We start from the raw sequence: 17,335 nt of genomic DNA on the forward strand, positions 1-17,335 counted from the left end.
TGATAAATCCCCACATGTGCATATAGCAATTTAATGCAAGCAACAATTTTAAACAATTAAACGTTGTTAACATGATGCAGATGACATATCCAATTTATATGCAAATTTTAAGGAAAAGTTAACATCAGCATGATATGAAGCATTTGTCACCGTGGCGGAAACGAAAGGGGTGCCACGACAATGACAACGGAAATGGTACCACGGCAACATTCTAGTTCCGGTAGCTCATGGAGATACTGGTGCAAAGGAAGTGTGCGGAAGTGCGAAACATGCAAAAGATAGTGGGGTGATCCTGGTTACCGGGTTCCCACAGGTTGACGACATGGAAAACAAGGAACGTGCAAACAATTAACATACGGTGCAAATGCGCAGTTCATCTCATACATCACTCATTCATTCGTTCATGGCGGTCGTCCTCGGCAATTATACCTTCGAAGCATGCATTTTGGGGTGGATCGAGTTATTAGAGGGAAGTAGACGTTCTCGCGACGGTAGTGGAGTAGTGATACACATCTCGGAAAGGGACTTGACGCATCCCAGTAACTTGGGGTCGATGGTAGTTGTTCACGGTCATAGTCGCACGAGTTCCCGTGGATGGCCGGGGTCGTCACCGTATGTAGTCGATGTAGTTGAACTTGACGAAACCCTCAGCGATAGTAGTGGTGCATGTCATAGTGGAACTCGGCGCATCCAACGTCTTCAGGCGTAGAGGTACTTGCAAAAACCGAGATGGTCTTACGATCCGGCGAGATGACCTGGTTCGGGGCGGTCTCGGTCTTGATGCTCCTTGTCCAACAACTACTAGGTGGTCTTGGCGGAACAACGAAGAGGGACAGTCATGGAGGTGATGGAGGTAAGGCAAAGCTTGCAGCAGCGAGCATGGGAGGCATCGTGCAGGAGGCATAGCCGGGAAGAAGGGCATGAGCACCGGGCGAGGAGGCCTACGGACGATGGGGATGGCCGGAGGTGCAGCAGCGAAGAAGCCGGCGGCGGCTGGAGTAGACCGGGCGCGGGGAAGGGGCGGTGCCATCGACGGACTCCTGTCAATAGAGGAAACGATGGCATCGGCAGCTGTGGGTTAGAGAAACAGGGAGATAGCGAGAGCAGGGAAGAGAGATGGCAGGGCGACGGGGATTGGCTACCCTTCGGCGACGACCGAGGAATCTTTGGGCGGCTGGAGACCTGCAACGACCACCGCAGCAGCAGCTGCTCGCACGCGTCTGCAAGGGCGCGGGAGGGGCGGATCTCCAGAGAAACGGCGACGGGGGAAGGGAGAGGCCATGGATCGGGCGCAGGAGCTCCTCCCTGGTGTATTGCATGTGTGGCGGAGGCGACAGTGTGGAAGGACGAGGCGGAGAGGGAGATCGATGGGAGAGGGAAAGAGATGGCGGCGCTGAAGGGGGCATCGAGGGAGAGAGCGAGTGGAGGGGGTCGGGGCTAGGTTTAGAGCGGCTGGAGCAATGGGCCGGCGCAGGAGGTTGGGAAGCCCAGTTGGGCTGGCTTGGTTCTCTCTTCTCCCTCTTATTCTCATATTCTATTTAAAAATAACCAGAAGTTACAAGAAAAGATCAGGGAGTAAGGAGAAGAGTATGGAGTATATAAAAATATCCCTAGGATCCTGGGTTTCTAAGATATTTGAATAAAATGCTTTGACAATTTTTTAGAGGTAGAAAAATAATTCAAGTTCGAATTAATTCAAACTTGACGCATTTTTAACCCAACCAAAACAACTCAGAAAGAGATGATATTTGGCAAAGAGGTAAGTGGCATGGTCCAATAATTATAGGAAAATAATGAACAATTTTATGTGACAGAAAAATGTCACTTGCAATGAATGGGCAAATTGAATGAAAGAAGCTAGTGATTGGATTCCAACTACATGAGGGATTTGCTGGCAAGAGAAAGATGCAAGTGTGTTTTGCTTTAATCCATAAGAATGGAACATTTATTATAGCTCCCTAATAATATTGAGAGTATATGTTCTAAAGAGAAATCACCACTGTGAATATCCCTCGATTTAAATGGATCGAAGATCCATACGATTTATTTATTTGATGTGCAAAGATTAATGACATGATGCAATGCAAAAGATGCAATGATGAAAGCAACAAACAAAACAAAACACACGATGAAACTCGGAATACATGGAAGGCATCTGGAGCACCGGTCTTGGGGCGTCACAATGGAGGAGTATGAACGTTAATTTGCATTGCATGGTGCACCCAATGATACTTAATCCGCATTGTGAATTTTTATATTTTTATACTATACATAAAGTTAGTCATAATAAAGAGAAACGAAAGCATTGATGACCCACAAGTGTAGGGGATCTATCGTAGCCTTTTCGATAAGCAAGAGTGCCGAACCCAATGAGGAGCAGAAGGAAATAATAAGCAGTCTTCAATAAGGTATTCTCTGCAAGCACTGAAATTATCGGTAACAGATAGTTTTGTGATAAGGTAATTTGTAACGAGTAGCAAGTAATCAAAGTAAATAAGGTGCAGAAAGATGGACCAATCTTTTTTGTAGCAAAGGACAAGCCTGGACAAACTCTTATATGAAGTAAAGCGCTCCCGAGGACACATGGGAATTATCATCAAGCTAATTTTCATCACGTTCATATGATTCGCGTTCGGTACTTTGATAATTTGATATGTGGGTGGACCGGTGTTTGGGTGTTGTCCTTACTTGGACAAGCATCCCACTTATGATTAACCACCATTGCAAGCATCCGCAACTACAATAGAAGTATTAAGGTAAACCTAACCATAGCATGAAACATATGGATCCAAATCAGCCCCTTACAAAGCAACGCATAAACTAGGGTTTAAGCTTCTATCACTCTAGCAACCCATCATCTACTTATTACTTCCAAATGCCTCCCTCTAGGTCCAAAGAATGGTGAAGTGTCATGTAGTCGACGTTCACATGACACCACTAGATGGATGACAACATACATCTCATCAAAATATGGAACGAATACCAAATTCACATGACTACTAATAGCAAGACTTCTCCCTTGTTCTCAGGAACAAACGTAACTACTCACAAAGCATATTCATGTTCATAGTCGGAGGGGTATTAATATGCATAATAGATCTGAACATATGATCTTCCACCAAGTAAACCAACTAGCATCAACTACAAGGAGTAATCAACACTACTAGCAACCCACAGGTACCAATCTGAGGTTTGTATACAAAGATTGGGTACAAAAGATGAACTAGGGTTTGAGATGAGATGGTGCTGGTGAAGATGTTGATGGAGATTGACCCCCTCCCGATGAGAGGATCGTTGGTGATGACGATGGTGATGATTTCCCCCTCCCGGAGGGAAGTTTCCCCGGCAGAACAGCTCCGTCGGAGCCCTAGATTGGTTCCGCCAAGGTTCCGCCTCGTGGCGCCGGAGTCTCATCCCGAAAGCTTGCTTCTGATTTTTTTCTCGGACGAAAGACCTCATATAGCAGAAGATGGGCATCGGAGGGCCACCAGGGAGCCCACGAGGTAGGGTGCGCGCCTAGGGGGGGTAGGGCGCGCCCCCACCCTCGTGGCCAGGGTGTGGCCCCCTCTGGTACTTCTTAAGCCTAATTTTGTTTATATTCTGAAAAGCGCTCTCATGGAGTTTCAGGACTTTTGGAGATGTGCAGTATTGGTCTCTAATATTTGCTCCTTTTCCAGCCCAGAATTCCAGCTGCCGGCATTCCCCCTTTTCATGTAAACCTTGTAAAATAAGATAGAATAGGCATAAGTATTGTGACATAATGTGTAATAACATCCCATAATGCAATAAATATCGCTATAAAAGCACGATGCAAAATGGACGTATCAACTCCCACAAGCTTAGACCTCGCTTGTCCTCAAGAGAAAGCCGAAATCGAAAAATATGTCCCATGTTTAGAGATAGAGGTGTCGATAAAAATAAAATACGGACATGAGGGCATCATGATCATTCTTAGAACAGCAACATATGTATATATTGTCATATGATCTCTTATGCTAAAGTAACAATTCAATCACAATTTCAAGTATGAATCATAAACTTCATTGAGAACCAACAAACTCTAATCTCAGTCATTGAGGCAATTGCAATTTATCATAACATAGGAAAGAGTCAATCTAAGAGCTTTTCAGCAAGTCCACATACTCAACTATTTCACAATTGCTAACACTCATGCAATATTTATGGGTATGAAGTTTTAATTGGACACAGAGAAAGATAGGGGCTTATAGTTTTGCCTCCCAACGTTTTACCTCGAGGGTAATCCCAACAATAATAGTTCATGAAGACTCACATCCAATTAGCTACATATATCAGGATCTTTCCAACACATTGTGCTTGCCAAAGGATAAAATGTAAAAGGAAAGGTGAAGATCACCATGACTCTTATATAAGGTAGAAGATAAAAGTAAAAGATAGGCCCTTCGCAGAGGGAAGAAGAGGTTGTCATGCGCCCTTTTTGGTTGGATGCACAAAATCTTAATGCAAACGAACGTCACTTTATATTGGCACTTGTGATATGGTCCTTTATTATGCAGTCCATCGCTTTTATTTCTTCCACATCACAAGACCATATAAAGCTTATTTTCTCCACACTAATAAGTCATACGTATTTAGAGAGCAATTTTTATTGCTTGCATCGATGACAACTTACTTGAAGGATCTTACTCAATCCATAGGTAGATATGGTGGACTCTCATGGCAGAAATGGGTTTAGGGATATTTGGAAGCACAAGTAGTTGTAGGATCTAGAAGTAGATGTGTCTAGAGGGGGGGTGATTAGACACTTAGTGCTAAAGTTGCAATTTTTAGGCCTTTTTGGTTTGAGTGGAGTTTTAGGCACAATTTCAACATACACAATACATATCAAGCAAGCATGCAAAGAGTATATGAGCAGCGGAATGTAAAGCATGAAACTTGCAAGAATGTAAGGGGAAGGGTTTGGAGAATTCAAACGCAATTGGAGACACGGATGTTTTTTCCCGTGGTTCGGATAGGTGGTGCTATCCTACATACACGTTGATGGAGACTTCAACCCATGAAGGGTAACGATTGCGCGAGTCCACGGAGGGCTCCACCCACGAAGGGTAATGGTTGCGCGAGTCCACGGAGGGCTCCACCCACGAAGGGTCCACGAAGAAGCAACCACCCACGAAGGGTCCACGAAGAAGCAACCTTGTCTATCCCACCATGGCCATCGCCCACGAAGGACTTGCCTCACTAGCGGTAGATCTTCACGAAGTAGGCGATCTCCTTGCCCTTACAAACTCCTTGGTTCAACTCCACAATCTTGTCGGAGGCTCCCAAGTAACACCTAGCCAATCTAGGAGACACCACTCTCCAAGAAGTAACAAATGGTGTGTAGGTAATGAACTCCTTGCTGTTGTGCTTCAAATGATAGTCTCCCCAACACTCAACTCTCTCTCATAGGATTTGGATCTGGTGGAAAGAAGGTTTGAGTGGAAAGCAACTTGGGGAAAGCTAGAGATCAAGATTCATATGGTAGGAATGGAATATCTTGGCCTCAACACATGAGTAGGTAGTTCTCTCTCAGAAATAGGATGCTGGAAGTGTAGGCTTAGTCTGATGGCTCTCTCCACGAATGAAGAGGAGGTGGAGGGGTATATATAGCCTCCACACAAAATCCAACCGTTACACACAGTTTTCCAATCTCGGTGGGACCGAATCAACAAACTCGGTCAGACCGAAAAGGTAAACCTAGTGACCGTTAGAGATTTTCGGTGGGACTGACATGCAACTCGGTAGGACCGATATGGTTAGGGTTTGGGCATAACGTAATCTCGGTGAGACCGATTACACAAACTCGGTGAGACCGAGTTTGGTAATAAGCTAACCAGAGAGTTGGTCAGGTAAACTCGATGGGACCGATTTGCTCTTTCGGTGAGACTGAAAAGTTACAAAAAGGAAACACTGAATTTACATTGCAATCTCGGTGGGACCGATCCGCTCTTTCGGTGAGACCGAAAAGTTACGAAAGGGAAACAGAGAGTTTGCAATCCCATCTCGGTGAGACCGAGATCCCTATCGGTAGAACCGATTTGCTTAGGGTTTGGCAATGGCTATGACAAGTGAAACTCGGTGGCGCCGGGTTGAAGGAATCGGTAGGGCCGAGTTTGGCTTAGGGTTTAGGTCATATGTGGAAGTGGGAAAGTAGCTGAGGATTTTGGAGCATATCATTAAGCACATGAAGCAAGAGGCTCATTAAGCAACACCTCATCCCTCCTTGATAGTATTGGCTTTTCCTATGGACTCAATGTGATCTTGGATCACTAAAATGTAAAATGAAGAGTCTTGAGCTTGAAGCTTTAGCCAATCCTTTGTCCTTAGCATCTTGAAGGAGTTCCCACAACCTTTAGTCCATGCCACTTCATTGTTGAACTTATCTGAAACATACTAGATAGAAACATTAGTCCAACAAGAGATATGTTGTCATCAATTACCAAAACCATCTAGGGAGCACTTGTGCTTTCAATCTCCCCCTTTTTGGTAATTGATGGCAACATACATCAAAGCTTTAGATAAAGATATAAAGAACAGCAAGTAAAGCTTTGGAAGGACATGTAACAAGTATAGGATCCCCCTACTGTATGCACTCATGTAAATATGAAATATAGAGGCATGTGAGAGCATAACCATGACAGAGTAGGCAATGTGTTACATGTATCTTGGCCATATGCATCAGAGCAAAAGATTATCAAGGAAAATACCTTCATGCTCATGAGTCCTTCTTGCAAACAGTATGTACATAAGCAAGAGCTCCTCATACTCATGATTTTGATGCATATACTTACCTTGTGGTCTTGAGTTGGCTTAGGATGTAATGAACCTGCACAAACAAAGTTAGATAACACAGGTACATCCACTAGCCAGAGCAAACAAAAGAAACCACAAGAATACCAAGACTGGGATGACATGTAGAGAGTGAGTACAAGGTACCACATTGGATTCAACATGTCCCCAAGAATAAAGATATGCAATGAATTTGACTGATTTCTTTCCCTTAGGTGTCTTGCTCCCCCTGAATCTTACATGGGATATTGGGAGAAAATAGGGAACAGAAAATCAGAGCTGAAAGATACAAATGGATAGAACTTAATGCAAATACATGTCTTTCCCCCAAAAAGGCATGTGACATCTCTCCTCTTGAACATCAAGCATCTGGGATCCTTGAGTATTCTCTCCCCCTGGAAATCTCTTTCTCCCCCTTAATACTTTCTCTCTTGTAGGTTTGGTCCTTGAGACTTTTTCTCTCCCTTGATGTGATCTCTCTCTCCTACAAGCTTTGATGTGATCTCTCTCTCCCCCTTTGACATCAATTTCCAAAAAGGGCTTTTTGGAATCCGTCGTACAGGTTTGGTCCTTGAGACTCAGCACAAAGCAATGGATAAAACTGTGATGCTTGTAGAGGACAAGATTCATTGAGTAGAGCTAGATCAGAAGAAATATAGAACAAGTGGCAAACTGTTTTTCCTGTTGCGAAGTCGGTGGCACCGAGTGGTATGTTTCGGTGGCACTGAAAAGATTCGGTTGGACCGAAAATTACAAGTCGGTGAAACCGAGTTCACACAGAGAAAAACACTTGTCACCTCAGCTCACTAGACATGTAGGATCTCACAAAGATTTGCAATGAATTACCTGAAGGATTTGCAAGGAATTACATGCAGAAAATGCAGAACAAAAACAAAGAGAAAAGAGAAGAAACTGAAAGATCTAGATGAAGTTTTTTTTTGAAAAAGAGAAAGAAAATAAACATGCATGAGACAAATGCAATAACACAGAAAAGAACACAAGAGAACTTCATGTAGAGTTGGGCGGTGACATAGTCACCTATGTTAGAGTATATTGACTTAGGAGTCAAGTGAGAACACTTGATCATAGGTCATACTCATTGTTTAAGCTCAAAATGGAGTTACCATTTTTCGTTTAAGTATCTTGATGTATTCACATCTTGTTGAGTTGCTTTGACTCATGTCTTGGAGTAAAGCTTCTCTAAGATGGAATAACATACCTTGGGTGGTGGTGTGGTTCTTGCTCATGTAGTTGAACTTGTGTGGGTGCTCAAGGTTGATGTAGCTCATCAAGAGTTGGGAGCACCACTTGGAGTTTGAGTTCATCTACCTACATGGGTTAGTTCTTGCAAGGAATAGCACTTGTGTATCCAAAAATGACAATCATGAAGCTCAACATAGAAATTGTCAAAGGATATGTTTGAATGGTTTTGTGCTTCCTTGTCTTCAACCACCATTGTGTAGAGTCTTGGTGATGTAGAGATTGCTCAAGATGTGAGTGAGTCGCAATCTCATGGAATTAGATTCAACCAAGCACCTACATGGGTTAGACAACATGCAAGGTGCAAATATATCCAAGACATAAGATAGTTATCATAAGAGATATATCATGGATTAGTCATAAGCTCATGTCTTGCATGTATCCAATGGAGTTTCTACTCCAAGTTCGAAGCATCAATGATGTTCAATTCTCCTCTCAACCTGCAAAACACTTTCTCATCAAGAGGTTTAGTAAATATATCCGCTAATTGCTTATCGGTGCGAACATGCTTAAGATCAATGTCACCCTTAGCAACATGATCTCAAATGAAATGGTGACGAACTTCAATATGCTTAGTTTGAGAATGTTGTACAGGATTATGACCAATTTTGATAGCACTTTCATTGTCACAAAGTAGTGGAACATGTTTCACATAGATCCCATAATCTTTAAGAGTTTGGGTCATCCAAAGTAATTGAGCACAACATGAACCAGCGGCAATGTATTCCGCTTCGGCGGTGGATAAGGATACCGAGTTTTGTTTCTTGGAAGACCAAGACACAAGAGATCTAACAAGAAATTGACAAGTACCCGAAGTGGACTTTCTATCAACCTTATCTCTGACATAATCCGAGTCGGAATAGCCAACGAGATCAAAAGAAGATCTCTTAGGATACCAAATGCCAAAGTTTGGTGTATAGATTTAGTATCTCACTATCCTTTTCACAGCCTTAAGATGACATTCTTTAGGAGCAGCTTGATATCGTGCACACATGCACACACTTAGCATAATATCGGGACGTGAAGCACATAGGTATAACAATGAACCAATCATAGAGCGATAAACCTTTTGATCAACCGGTTCACCATCTTTGGTTAAATCATTATGTCCACTAGTAGGCATGGGTGTATACATACCTTTGCATTCTTGCATATTGAACTTCTTGAATAAGTCCTTGGTGTACTTTGTTTGAGAGACAAATGTACCTTCCTTAGTTTGCTTGATTTGCAAACCGAGAAAGAATTTGAGTTCACTCATCATAGACATCTCAAACTTCTCTGACATTAGCTTTCCAAACTTTTCACTAAAGAGAGGGTTAGTTGAACCAAATATGATATCATCAACATAAATTTGGCATCCAAATACTTCTCCATTAACCCTTTTAGTAAAAAGAGTAGAATCAATTTTACCAATTTCAAAACCACTTGTAATAAGGAACTTGGTCAAGCATTTATACCATGCTCCAGGAGCTTGTTTAAGACCATAAAGAGCTTTGTGAAGTTTGTAAACATGATTTGGTTTCTTAGGATTGATAAAGCCGGGAGGTTGTTTGACATAAACTTCCTCCTCTATTTCACCATTTAGAAAAGCACTTTTAATGTCCATTTGGTACAAGGTGATATTATGGTGATTAGCATAGGCAAGTAAGATGCGAATGGACTCAAGTCTAGCAACGGGAGCATATGTCTCACCATAGTCCATACCTTCGACTTGTGTGTACCCTTGGGCGACGAGACGTGCTTTGTTGCGAACCACTTGTCCATCTTCATCTTGCTTGTTGCGAAACACCCATTTGGTACCAATGATGTTGTGGTTGTTGTCGGGCTTCTCAACCAATGTCCAAACTTGGTTTCTCTCAAAATTGTGTAGCTCTTCATGCATAGCGTTTATCCAATCCGGATCTTCCAATGCTTCTTCAACCTTCATAGGTTCAATGCTAGAGATGAATGAATAGTTTTCACAAAAGTTATCTAAACGAGTTTTTGAGCGAGTGTTTCTCCCGGTTTGTATATCATTGAGGATTTGCTCGACGGGATGATCTTTGGCAATTCTTGCTCGAACTCGTGAGAGCTTTTGCTTGGGTCTTTGTTGAACATCTTCTTCATCTTGTTCTTCTTCTTGGCCTTCTTCATTGTTGACGTCGTCGTTCTCTTGTCGTGGTGGAGAAAGAGGTTGTTGATGTTCGTCTTGATGCATTTCCTTGTCTTCTTCATCTTGGTGTGTCCCACTTGTGGATGCTTCCGTGTCGATTCTTGGTTCACCTTGTCGTGAAGTAGAAGCTTCCACTTGGACGGATGAAGTACTCTCCTTCATCTCTGTTGGACGAATTTTGCCAATGGACAAGTCTTGGATTGCTTCTGAAGGGTCTTTGTCTCCTACATCAATTGGCAATTGCTCTACTTGCGAGCCATTAGATTCATCAAACTTCACATCTACCGTCTCTTCAACCTTTCGGGTGAAATTGTTGTAGACACGGTAAGTGTGAGAGTTTGAGCCATAACCAAGTAGAAAACCTTCATGAGATTTAGGAGCAAACTTTGAACGATGATGCTTATCAAGAATGTAGCACTTTGAGCCGAATACTCGAAAGTATCCAACTTGGAGTTTGTTACCGGTGAGAAGCTCGTATGCCGTCTTGCCGAGTAGCTTGTGAAGATATAAGCGATTTGTTGCGTGACAAGCTGTCTCAACCGCTTCTGCCCAAAAGTGCTTCGGCGTCTTGTATTCATCAAGCATCGTTCTTGCCATTTCGATGAGCGTCTGGTTCTTCCTCTCAACAACTCCATTTTGTTGAGGTGTGTACGTAGCCGAGAACTCATGTGAAATCCCTTCTTCGTCAAGAAAGGTGTCCACATTTGCATTCTTGAACTCCGTTCCGTTGTCACTCCGAACCTTCTTGATCTTCACGTCAAACTGATTTTGGGCCTTCCTAGCGAAGTTTCTGAAGATCTTCTGGACCTGCGACTTGTCATTAAGAAAGAACACCCACGTAAATCTTGAAAAATCATCAACTATAACTAAACCAAAAGAATTTCCACCGAGACTCTTGTAGGCGTTGGGACCAAAAAGATCCATATGAAGTAGCTCGAGTGGCCTTCTTGTGGTCATGATGTTCTTCACGGGATGTCTTCCTCCAACCTGTTTACCTGCTTGACAAGCACTGCAAAGTCTATCCTTATCAAATATGACATCGTTAACTCCAAGGATATGATTTCCTTTAATAAGCTTGTCAAGGTTTCTCATGCCAACGTGACCTAGTCGTCTATGCCACAACCAACCTTTTGAGGATTTAGCAACAAAGCAAGTTTTAGGTTGTGCCTTTTTAGAGAAATCGACAATGTAAAGATCACCTCTACGCATACCGGTAAAGACCATTTTATGATTGTCTCAACGAAATACTTGGCACTCTACCTCAGTAAATAGGACATTCAAACCGAAATCAGCAAGTCTAGATACTGAAAGTAAGTTGTAGCCAAGAGATTCAACGAGCATGACATTTTGAATGGAACTATCATGTGAGATGGCCACCTTACCAAGGCCAACCACTTTACCCTTTGAATTATCACCAAAGGTGACATATTTTCGAGGGCCGTCATTTTCAGCAAGCTCACGAAACATCTCTTCATCTCCGGTCATATGATCAGTATATCCACTATCAAGAACCCATTCCTTTCCTCCTGATTCATATCCCCGAAGATTTGCCATAAGACCAAAATGTCTCATTGCATCATCAAGATCGAAGTCACTATCATCATCATCATCATCATCATCATAGTATCCATGTTCATCATGATCTTGTGACTCATCATTTCCTAGAGAGGGTAATTCATTAGATAAATGATCATCAAAGTGGTCACTTTTATGAATTCTTATAGCTTCGAATATGATATCACTAATGATTCCAACATCTCCTTTAGCATGCTTAAGATTGGTAAGTTCAAATAGACAATTACCAAAACTAGGATCACTAGAGTTCATCTTACTCAAGGCAATAGATTTATGGAGAATTTCATCCAAATTTTTCAAGGAATGATCGGGAAATCGTTCCTCAAGAAATTTCCATATAGTATAGGCACAATTAAGAGTAGGCAAACTAGCAATCAAATTTTTGGGCAATCCTCTAATGATGAGCTCAATAGTTCTAAGATTGCGAATCATGTCAATATCTTCATCTAGGGTAGGATGCAAAGGATCAATATGAGGTGCACAAGGGCTAGCAATATACTTGTTCAAATGATATTGATTGAAAATTACAAGCATCTCATTTTTCCACTCATGAAAATACTCTCCATCAAGAATAGGCACTCTATGTCTAAGACTCCCTAAGGTAGACACATCCATCTTCCTCCAATGGTGATTAAACCAAGGCAATGAAGACCAAAGCTCTGATACCACTTATAGGATCTAGAAGTAGATGTGTCTAGAGGGGGGGGTGATTAGACACTTAGTGCTAAAGTTGCAATTTTTAGGCCTTTTTGGTTTGAGTGGAGTTTTACGCACAATTTCAATATACACAATACATATCAAGCAAGCATGCAAAGAGTATATGAGCAACGGAATATAAAGCATGCAACTTGCAAGAATGTAAGGGGAAGGGTTTGGAGAATTCAAACGCAATTGGAGACACAGATGTGTTTCCCGTGGTTCGGATAGGTGGTGCTATCCTACATCCACGTTGATGGAGACTTCAACCCACGAAGGGTAACGGTTGCGCGAGTCCACGGAGGGCTCCACCCACGAAGGGTAATGGTTGCGCGAGTCCACGGAGGGCTCCACCCATGAAGGGTCCACGAAGAAGCAACCACCCATGAAGGGTCCACCAAGAAGCAACCTTGTCTATCCCACCATGGCCATCGCCCACGAAGGACTTGCCTCACTAGCGGTAGATCTTCACGAAGTAGGCGATCTCCTTGCCCTTACAAACTCCTTGGTTCAACTCCACAATCTTGTCGGAGGCTCCCAAGTAACACCTAGCCAATCTAGGAGACACCACTCTCCAAGAAGTAACAAATGGTGTGTAGGTAATGAACTCCTTGCTCTTGTGCTTCAAATGATAGTCTCCCCAACACTCAACTCTCTCTCATAGGATTTGGATCTGGTGGAAAGAAGGTTTGAGTGGAAAGCAACTTGGGGAAAGCTTGAGATCAAGATTCATATGGTAGGAATGGAATATCTTGGCCTCAACACATGAGTAGGTAGTTCTCTCTCAGAAATAGGATGCTGGAAGTGTAGGCTTAGTCTGATGGCTCTCTCCACGAATGAAGAGGAGGTGGAGGGGTATATATAGCCTCCACACAAAATCCAACCGTTACACACAGTTTTCCAATCTCGGTGGGACCGAATCAACAAACTCGGTCGGACCGAAAAGGTAAACCTAGTGACAGTTAGAGATTTTCGATGGGACTGACATGCAACTCGGTAGGACCGATATGGTTAGGGTTTGGGCATAACGTAATCTCGGTGAGACCGATTACACAAACTCGGTGAAACCGAGTTTGGTAATAAGCTAACCAGAGAGTTGGTCAGGTAAACTCGGTGGGACCAATTTGCTCTTTTGGTGAGACCGAAAAGTTACAAAAAGGAAACACTGAATTTACATTGCAATCTCGGTGGGACCGATCCGCTCTTTCGGCGGGACCGAAAAGTTACGAAAGGGAAACAGAGAGTTTGCAATCCCATCTCGGTGAGACCGAGATCCCTATCGGTAGAACCGATTTGCTTAGGGTTTGGCAATGGCTATGACAAGTGAAACTCGGTGGCGCCGGGTTGAAAGAATCGGTAGGGCCGAGTTTGGCTTAGGGTTTAGGTCATATGTGGAAGTGGGAAAGTAGCTGAGGATTTTGGAGCATATCATTAAGCACATGAAGCAAGAGGCTCATTAAGCAACACCTCATCCCTCCTTGATAGTATTGGCTTTTCCTATGGACTCAATGTGATCTTGGATCACTAAAATGTAAAATGAAGAGTCTTGAGCTTGAAGCTTTAGCCAATCCTTTGTCCTTAGCATCTTGAAGGAGTTCCCACAACCTTTAGTCCATGCCACTCCATTGTTGAACTTATCTGAAACATACTAGATAGAAACATTAGTCCAACAAGAGATATGTTGTCATCAATTACCAAAACCACCTAGGGAGCACTTGTGCTTTCAGTAGTATTTCTACTTGGTGCAGAGAACTTGGATAGCATGAGAGGGAAAGGCATGCTCAACATGTTGGATGATCCATGACAATATAATTTATCCCAGATGTAAGAAAACATAACCCATTATGTTATCTTCCTTGTCCAACATCAACTCTTAGCATGTCATACTTTAATGAGTGCTCACAATCATAAAAGATGTCCAAGATAGTATATTTATATGTGAACCTCTCTTTCTTTATTACATCCTATTAATTGCACGATGACCAAAACTATGTTTGTCAACTCTCAACAACTTTTATTCATCATACTCGTTATATGTGAGCTCATTACTCTCCATGAGATCCATATGATCTCTTTATTTCTTTTTATTTCTTCTCTTTTATTTTATTTAATTCCCTCAAGATCATAGCAAAATAATCAAGCCCTTGACTCAACACTAATCTTTATTATATATAGCTCACGGACTCGATTACATAGAAGGATTATAAAGCAAAACTCACAACTAGATCATACTAAAACTTTATTCTACTAGATCAAGATATTATCAAAAGGATGTAACTAAGAAAAACGGTAGATGTCGGGGATATACCCCGCGGTATGACCCGGCTGGAGTTGTAACCCGGCTGGGACTTGGTAAACTGGCGGATGGTAAACCGGCGGAGAGTTAAGACAGAGAGTCAAGACAGATGGCTAAGACAAACGGTAAACCGATTGGTGGTAAACCGACAGACAATTAAGACAGATGGCTAAGAAAGACGGTAAACCGGCGAGTGTTAAACCGGCAGAGTTAAGACAGATGGTAGCACCGGCAGGTGTTAAGTCAATCATCACCCGGCAGACAATGTTAAACCGGCAGACAATATTAAACCGGCAGACGTTAAGAAGCCCAGGAAGGGAAGTCAAAATAGTTTAAGTCTTAGTCCGAGATGGACTCTACATGTAACCCGCCCCTTTAACTTATATAAGGAGGGGTAGGGCTTCCCAAAGAGGGACAAACAAACAACAATCTCTAGGGCTAGACACAATTAGTGGAGAGAGCCGGTTTACGGCGACTCCTTCGTGATGATAATGAGATCTAGCCTCAAACAACATGTAGGGTTGTTACCGGATGATGTTTCCCGGGGCCCGAAGCTATCTAAATCCTCGTCTTGTGTTGCGTTTCTTGATTCCGCTCAACCCCTCTCAAGCTACCACATAGATGCGTTGGCCTCACGACTAAGTCCTTCCGCTAGGACATCTGACGTGACAATTCCATGATAGTTGGTGCCCACCGTGGGGCTCGCGCACGGTGGTGTTGAGTTCTTGAAGGGATGTCTCCCAGGGATCGAGAGGTTTGCAATTTTCCGGATGAAGAAGACATGTTATTGCCAAGGATCTATGTCAGCTTTACGTGCATCAGTCCAGAGTTACAGCCTGTGGGAGTTAAGTCCAAAATTAAAAGAAGTTAGAGCTATGGTATCTTCATGGCTACTGTCTGGCGATTCATCTGATCGTTTATGATCCGTCGAGCCTAATCCGATCCGCCATGTTTACGTTGCTGCTATATATATGCGTTTACAAGTCCTGAGGGTATCAACTGGTGACTGCGGATACTTTTTGCTATAAAGCATCGCACAGCAAACAGCGATCTATCGCTACTATTTTCTATCATGAAGACCAGAACGAGTACTACTAGTTCTTTGCAACACCAATCAATGGGCATTACGAGCTAGATCAGAGAAGAAAATCAAAGAAAGGAAAGTCCTGGGCGAGCGACTCGTCAGTTTATAAAAGGAAAAATCGTCAAAGCAACGACGACCCGGACCGGATGGGGTCGTGGGCGTCGACTCGTTCCCGCCGCCGCTGCAGCTGTGCCTCGAGCCCACTTCCGAGACGCCGCCGGACCGGTGCCGGGCCGCCCCGGACTCGACTCTGTTGCCCTGAGATGCCCTGCTCCTCCACTGTTGTAAATCGCCACTCCACTTTACTCCACCTCCGCTGGCTCCGAGCCACCTCGAGTAGCAGTAGATCGCCCGTTTTTCACCACCGAGATGCTTTCATTGGCCTCGTTTCATCTCTGCTAAGATGCTATGAAACTACCGAACGACCGGCGCCCCTGCCCCGTCGCCATGAACCGCCGGCGCCCCTGCTTCTAAACCGCCCGGGCTCGCAACCCCGAGTCGTCTCACCCGCCTTCATTACCGCACTTCTGAGCCGATGTTCTGAGCCGCCGGTCCCGATTCTATGGCTGTCTCAAACCGCCGCCTGACGACCTACTTTACCCCTGCTGCCATACATCAACCCGCCTGGAGGAGGGATCCGGTTCGCCTCTGTTTCCTGCTAACGCGGCCGGCCCCACTCGGCGCTTGTGCCCACTAGCACCGGCTCGCCATCCGCGCGCCCGCGAGCGCCGACCTCGCCTTTCCTACTCCGCCCGGTCACCTCAAGTCGGTTTGGCAAGGACCGAGTCACCCCGCGCTGCAGGCCGCAAGTCGTCTCGCCAGTGTAACATTGCTGAGCCACCGTGGCTTCATCCCGCCTCAACTACGACCCGGTTTCGCTGCTGCCAAGTCTATGCTAGGATGAACCATTACCGCTGCCAAGTCACCGTCTTTGCGGCCAAAATGCCCCGGCCTCGCTCAAACCGGCTTCACCCTCACCCCTGCAGTTAAGTCGCCCCGTCTCTAAACTGCCGTCCACCCCCGGCGGCTGTGACGCACAGCATGGCCTTGCTTTGCCTAAACCGACACTGCCGTGGTGTGCTTGGTCTCAGCGTTAAGCTGTTCTGGACATGACTCCGGGTTACCATGGGACCTTGCCGTGCTTGAACCGCCTCGCTTCTCAGTTGTGGCCTCGCTTATCTGCTTCCACTGCCGGGTTAAGCCGGCCCTACCGCCTCCAAGTCACTGCGCCTCTGCCAACCGGCCGTTTCCCAAGCACCTCTGCCCCTACGGCCGTCCGAGTCACCATCGCTGAAGTTAACTCATCTTCAGGTATTTTCCATTACATTTGCCTGCTTCGAAGTCACCATCGTATGCTGCTACACCTTTAAGTCGGGACGCCAGCGCTAAGCCGGCCTCGTTCCCACAACCGCGAGCTACTGCCTTCAAAACCGCCGTCTCCGACCCCGTTGTCTCAATCACAACA

At 44.2% G+C, this 17,335-nt stretch overlaps 1 long non-coding RNA gene across 1 annotated transcript; it reads right to left on the bottom strand.

Annotated features, from left to right (window-relative positions):
• Nucleotides 1-319: 319 nt before the first annotated feature.
• LOC123130483 (uncharacterized) lies at nt 320-1,408 on the bottom strand. The gene is made up of 2 exons (XR_006463841.1): nt 1,143-1,408; nt 320-1,040 (listed from the first exon to the last, which is right to left on the bottom strand). It is a non-coding gene; the product is annotated as an uncharacterized lncRNA (long non-coding RNA).
• Nucleotides 1,409-17,335: the final 15,927 nt, after the last annotated feature.

The sequence above is a fragment of the Triticum aestivum genome, chromosome 6A, assembly GCF_018294505.1.
Source record: "Triticum aestivum cultivar Chinese Spring chromosome 6A, IWGSC CS RefSeq v2.1, whole genome shotgun sequence".
Taxonomy (NCBI): Eukaryota; Viridiplantae; Streptophyta; class Magnoliopsida; order Poales; family Poaceae; genus Triticum; species Triticum aestivum.